Raw genomic sequence first — 7,491 nt, 5'->3', positions numbered from 1 at the left:
TCCAGCTGAAAATGCTCCAATAAGAAAATAGTGTCCTAAACAGACGATATATGAGCCTCTGGCACGCTAGAGACGTGATGGACCACTTTGGTTCCAAAGAGTCCTCGAAAAGGAGCAAAAATATAAATAGAGGATGAATCTCATGATGAGACCGTTGATATGGTTAATATAATAGTCAGGTACCTGGGGAAATCATTGATGATGATAAAGAGATCTCGATTAACCATATCAGTACGAATAAAAAGATGGAACCAAAGAGAAAATAGATTGTCGACAATAAATATAAAAGCGTTATATAAATAAGGATTATGAATCTACCTCTATATATGAGGATATAGTGAATTGATTGGCCATCAATTCGATATAAACCTGGTTAGAAAAATGAGAGATTTTTGGACCTAAAGTCCAAGGTATATATTTCTCCAGAGAATGAAATGAAAGATGACCTTGAGGTATGAAAAACGGCTTGTTCCAAGGTCACTGGAGAAAATTTAAAATAGATACAGTATATTGAAATGTCTGGCAGGACAAAAACGACTCGAGTTGCATCTTGATATTTAGAAGTCCCTGGAGAGTTAAAGATGCTCTCGGGAATGTATAAAACTCTGGAAGAGTTAGAACAAGCCGTATATAAGGTATTTTGAACCAGTAACTAGTGATATGTTTATGGCACAGTTCGCCGATTGCCATTTAATGAGGATGAATTTCCAGCGTAAGGGGGAGGAATTAGAAAAATTCCTAAAGAGATTACCTGGTGTACATAGTCGTTGTTACACCTTGATCCCCTACGAATCAAAGAGAGCTGGAAATTCAAGAAATTGTGCATTTGCATAATTTGGCAAACCAGTTACCAGATGTGTTCACAGATACGACATGATATACCCGCTGAAAATGTTCCTGAAAATGTTCCATCAAGAGTTGATGTTCCTAAAGAACAAAGTGATGGTAACAAAATAAATGAACCTAGGGTTCAGTTAAAGAGGGGGAGACTAGCGGGTTCTAGAGATAAAAATCCCCGAAAAAAATTGGTTGAGAAAAGTTGCAAGGTTTGTGAAGAACCTGATACTGAAAAATGTCTGAAAGAAGACATAAGTGGAAAGGTTCAAAGAGAACCTAATACTGAAAGATGTCTGAAAGAAGGCATAAGTGGTAAGGTTCCAGAAGAACCTGATACTGAAATATGTCTGAAAGAAGGCATAAATGAAAAGGGTCAAGATGAACCAAATAAAGATGATCCAGATCACGAAAAGGGAACAGAAAAGTATGAGATTTCCATCAACTACACCCTTGATGAAAAAGTTATAAGATAAAAGATGTTGATGGAATATTCTCCTTTTCTGTCCAAAGAGATTGATCATAAAAGTGATGATCCCGATCCAAGGTCCATTTTGGAATTTTAAAAAGACATGATTGGGAGGAGTGGCAGAAGGCCATTCAAATTGAATTATTCTCCCTGAATAAAAGAAATGTCTTTGGACCTATAGTCATAACGCCTGAGAATATAAATCTTGTTGGGTATAAGTGGGTATTCGTGAGAAAAGTAACACTATATAAAACTTGATTAGTTGCCCAAAGATTTTCTCAGAGACCGGAAATTGATTTTGAGGAAATGTATTCTCCAGTAATGGATGCAATTATGTTTAGATTTTTGATGAGCCTAATGGCATCTAAGAATCTTGAAATGCATCTTATAGACGTTTTGACTACATATTTGTATGGATCGTTGGATAACGATATATGTATGAAACTCCCTGAGGGATTGAAAATGCCAGGGGCATTGAAAATGCCAGGGGCATTGAAAGAAAGAAAAAAAAATCCAGGGAGATTTGTTCGGTCAAGTTACATCGATCACTTTACGGATTAAAGCAATCCAGACGCATGTGGTACAATCGCTTAAGTAAATATCTTTTGAGTAAATGATATGTGAATGATGTGATATGTCCATGCGTTTTTATAAAGAAAACGTCATCTGGCTTTGTGATCATTGTTGTATATGTAGATGACCTGGACATAATTGGAACTCAAAAGGAGGTTGATGATGATGCTCGAACTCATATGAAAGAGGAGTTCGAAATGAAAGATCTCGGCAAGACAAAGTTTTGTCTTGGGCTCCAGATAGAGCATCTCCGAGAAAGAATAATTGTGCATCAATCAAATCATACAAAAATGTTATTGAAACGCTTTTGTATGAATAAAGCGACTCCTTTGAGTACTCCAATGATAAATAGATCTCTCGATGTTGAAAGAGATGTTTAAAAGATCCTGGTAAGATCTTACATAAATAAGTACTTTGGAGATGCTAATGGTAATAAAGCATATGTGAGCTTATATATCTTGCGAGTTGTATTTGATTAAATATACTTTTAGATACTAATGTCTTTGCAAGATCCTGCTCATTTCCTATTCATGGAAATTAGAACGGCGTCGAGAATATCCGTTCTCTCCAAGGTATGTTTTAAATTATGGTTGATTTATTCTAGAAAACTCGAGTTTGGTATGGTTTTGCAGATACATGCTATTTATAAAGTCGAACACAAACTGGATATGGTTTTACAATTGGTGAAACCGCGATTACATAGCGTTTCGAGAAACGATCCTAGGTTTCGACTTCTTCAAAGCATGTCGAGAATATGTGTGGCTTCGGTCAATGAGTCACCACATATAAGAATTAAGCGGAATAGTCAACGAGAAAGAGCCGACGAAAACATTTGAAGATAATTCGGCTTGTGTCGCTCAACTCAAATAAGGTTACATTAAGAGTGACAGAACGAAGCATATTCCTCCAAGATTCTTCTCGTACATAAGGGGGCTCGAGAAAAATAAAAGGTGGACATCGAATATGTACGGTCATGCGACTATCCGGCAGACTTGTTTACAAAGGTTCTTCCTATTACAACATTCTGAAAACACGTGTATGGTATCGGAATGCGGCATTTACGTGACCTGTGACGAGAAAGCTAGGGCCACTATTCTCAGGGGGAGATTACGACAGTGTACTCTTTTTTCCTTGTCATGGTTTTTGTCCCATTGGGTTTTTCCATGATTAGGTTTTTAACGAGGCACTACGTAGTATAAGATGGATAATCAAAGGGAGTGTTAGATAATATCAGAAGATGATAACGATTATCCATATTGATTTCTTTATTATTTTCCATCTAAGTCTTAACCGACTAAGTGTTGCTATAAATAGACCCATAAACATCTGTATGTTACGTATGTTTGAAAGATATAAATAAGACAAAAGTCTTTATTCTCTCTGTATGTCCAACTCTCTTTTGTTATTTATTTTTTTCATAAGCATAGATCAGAAGTTGATTGATAATCAACATCAACTATCTCTCCATCAGATTCCTAGTTATTTTACAACAACACCCACCTTCACTTATTTACTTTATTATTATTCTGATACTGTTTTGTTTTTCTCACGCCAATTATTGAAGAAGCAAACATTGCATTTTCATTTATTATTTTGTGTATAAACTTACTTTATATTCCTCTATTTCATAAAAAATATCATTTTAGTTTTTTTATTTGTTTCAAAATAAATGTTATTCTACGTTTTCAATGTAAATTTTCACATTAATCACTTTTCTATCCTTTTAAGTGATCAATAGTTATTTAGTTAAATCATTTTTTTAAACAGTTGTATAATAAATAAAAGTAGATTAGTATATTTTGTTAATTTTTTAATTTGTGTGAAATGTGTCTAACTGACGCTTGTTAAAAAAACGGAGAGATTAGTTTGTAAGAAAATAAGGAAAATTGTACTTATTATTTTTCACAATATAGTAAGTTCAACTTGTTCGATTCATTGAATCATCATATTTCAAGGTGCATTTATTTCCTTATCCACACCATTCATGATCCATTTTCGTGTGTATTACAAGGATTTTAGCTATATATGAAGACATTCCATTAGGAACTAAAAAGTATGAAGATAATATGTAGTCTGTGCATCTTTAACCATATTCTACTTTTTTACTCTAAACATTATTTTTAGAGTAAAATATACTTCAATATCACTCTATTTTTAACTTCAAAATGGAGTAATGACTAGGATTACCCCATTTATGGAGTAATCTTACCAATTACTTCATTTTAGAGTTGGACTTTTTTATTTATTGAATAGTCCTTTCAATCTTAAAAATATAGTTATTTCATACTTTTTCCTCATTTTATATAATAATTAAATATTTCAAAAAATAACACAATAACATGAAAAATACAATTTCCATAAGAGAATATTTAATAATTTTAAATAAAGATGCATAAACTAATAAAATACCAAAAAACATAAAAATAAAATAAATAAAATAAGTGATTTAATAACCCGGTAAATAATTTATGGAACCGCCAAAATCCGCGAAGTATTGTTCAAACGATAAAATGACCGATTTTATAAAAAAAAATACTTAATTTAGGAAAATCAAAGATAAAAAAAAACTCATTATTCATTATAAAATGCATTAGTTGACCATTTGTGGAAAACATATTCTAATGTTCATTATTGAACCAAAATATGTTATTTTATATATATTTACGATTATTATACTTTTTAATAATAAATGTTTAATGTAAATAAATTATATTTTTATGGAAGTTTTTTACACTTAAATAGTTGGGATTAATTGGTAATTTTTTATAAGTAGAAGATATTACTACCAATTATTATTATTATTTTTTTACAGCAAACATTCACAGACTCATGTAGACTCTGTAAACCAAATTGGTAACTCTGCATCCATGTGTACAACGAAAGACAATTGTTGCCGGGCACTGCGTGCTAAGCTATCCGCTTTTAGGTTCGCCGTCCTGGGTACAAGAACCAATTATTAATTAAATAAAAGTAGAATTATTTTGGAATAGTCTTTTAGAGTAAAAAAATAGAATAATACATTTGAGTAAAACATAATTCCATTTTGGTGTTGCACCATTTTAATGTAAAAAAAATGGATTAATACATTGGAGATGCTCTTGGATCTAAAATTCTTAATATTTTAATTGAGAAACATTAGAACTTCTTTTTATAGCCACATGTCATCATTATGATGATCTTAGAATTATTAGAAAAATATGCTAGTCCATCTAATTATATAATATGCATTTTATTAAACTAACCATAAATTCATTATTAATGTTATTTATTATTTCCTTAAGTAAAAGTTACGTAATTGCTTAATGTGGGTAAAGTATATATGACAATTAATAATTTGAATAATAAATATTTGATAAAAAATAGTGTATCTTCTATCATATTTGTTTAATTTTAAACTATTAAAATAGATTAAACAACCACATTAACCATATAATAAAAATTTAGATATTTCTGTATATGTTATATTTTGAATTTTTAAAAACTGTAAATTATTAAAACTATTAAAAATCTCACATTCAAATTTTGTGATACATGGTTTAAATTTTTTGTTATGACAAAATACAAATGATTACAAAATCATATAGATAAAAAAAATCTAATTTAGCTAATTATTAAGATTAATATATATATATATATATATATATAATATCGTTTTAAATTAAACTATGTACCATAGAAATACATAAATATTTTAATTTCAAAATTTACTTTGAACAATCATTTTTGATAAAATCTTTGAACAAACATTGACAATTTAATTTTTTAAAAATTATAAATTACTAAAACTATTAATCCCACAATGAAAATTTATTATCAATAATTTAAAGTTTTGCTATAAAAGATACAAATGATTAAAAAATTATATGAGTAGAAAACATCATTTAATAGACACTAATATTAAAATATACCATGTATGTTAATATCATTTAAATTTAATTACATATCCTATCAAATAGAAACAAAATTATTGTTTGGATTAATAAAATTTATTTTTATATTTGCACCAATTTAATTATATATGTAATAGTTTGACTTTTAATTATTCAATATATATTTATCATTTCATAATATGTGAAAACATATAATACATATAATAAGTTATTTATATAATGTTTATTCCGCGCAAGGCACAAATCTAAACCTAAATCGTTACTTAAAATCATCGATATATCTGTTCCTTTTTTTTCAGTTACACTACAAATCTATATCGTAATGGTTAGACCTGTGACGGATTGGGTATCCAGGCAATTTTAAGGTATCTGGCGGATCTCTAATTTTATTATCCTTATCCGGATCCGGGGTTCTCGGATATCCGGATGTCGGATATCCTTCTAAGAATTGTAATATCCGGCGGATATCCGGATCCGGATTTGGATCCTTAAAATAAATAAAAAATAATATTAATTTTTTTAATTATTTTTATGTAGAATATTACGAAATTTACATACAATTTATATATACTATTATAAAAATGAAAATATATTAAATAAAATTAATTTTTATATATAGATATTACTATTTTTGAAATAGTTATTAATAAAACTTACGGATCCGAATATCCAGACTAAAACATTAAGATATCCGGATCCAAATCCGACTTTGACGGATCCAACATTTTACTATCCGGATCCGGATTCGGCCCCTCCGGATATCCGGATTTTCGGATCTGATCCGGATTGAATCCCGGATCGAATCCGGATCTCGGATAAATGTTTCAGGCTTACTAATGGTAATAGCCGCCACTCGTCACATTCATGATATTCTAGTGGATAGTAATCCATCCACAGTTACGTGTTTTTCTTAGTGGATAGTAATCCATCCACAGTTACGTGTTTTTCTTTAGGATAAACATACATATGGAATATTAGAATCCAAAACGGTAAGTGACAACTCACTAGTGGAATGCTGAAAAAAATTGTGCTCTTCCAAATTTCAAAGCTGTAGCGATCAAATGACGTTATGTAACATAGTTCAGCAAAATAATTGGAACAAATAGCGTAGTCTAAAACATAGGATTTATCAGTGCCGTGCCATTCAATGAAATAGGAAAATGAGGTTTAAGGCCTCACTGGTCCTAGGCAAAACCTAATAAAATATTTTTTATCCAAAAATTTATTAATATTATTATATATATATATATTTAAATAATTTCTAAATCATAAATTTTTTTTTTATGATTTGACCTCTAATTTTTTTTGTAAAATATTTTTGACTCCTTAAATCTCAAATTATTCTTTTTTAAAAAATATTTATGATCTTTTAAATCTTACCTCTAACTAGGGCATTTGATTTTGTGTATAAATATTTTTTTCTCTTGTTATGTATAAATATTTTTTTCCTTAAATATGTATACCAAAAACCCAAAGTAAAACTATTTTTAATTCATCTTTTCTTTCTTATGTGTTTGAGTCAGTTTTTATCCATAATTTTTGTTTACAATTATTTTACATGTTTCATTATACTTTCCCTTTGGGTGCAATATATATATATATATATATATATATATATATATATATTATTTGGAAATCATAGTTTTATAAACATGTTTTATAATTATTTTACATGTTTCATTATACATAGTTTTATAAACAAATATAATCATAGTTTACATTTGT

Source organism: Brassica oleracea, chromosome C9 (assembly GCF_000695525.1).
Source record: "Brassica oleracea var. oleracea cultivar TO1000 chromosome C9, BOL, whole genome shotgun sequence".
In the NCBI taxonomy this organism is placed as follows: Eukaryota; Viridiplantae; Streptophyta; class Magnoliopsida; order Brassicales; family Brassicaceae; genus Brassica; species Brassica oleracea.
The sequence above is the reverse complement of the archived record's forward strand: the minus strand, read 5'-3'. Positions refer to the sequence as shown.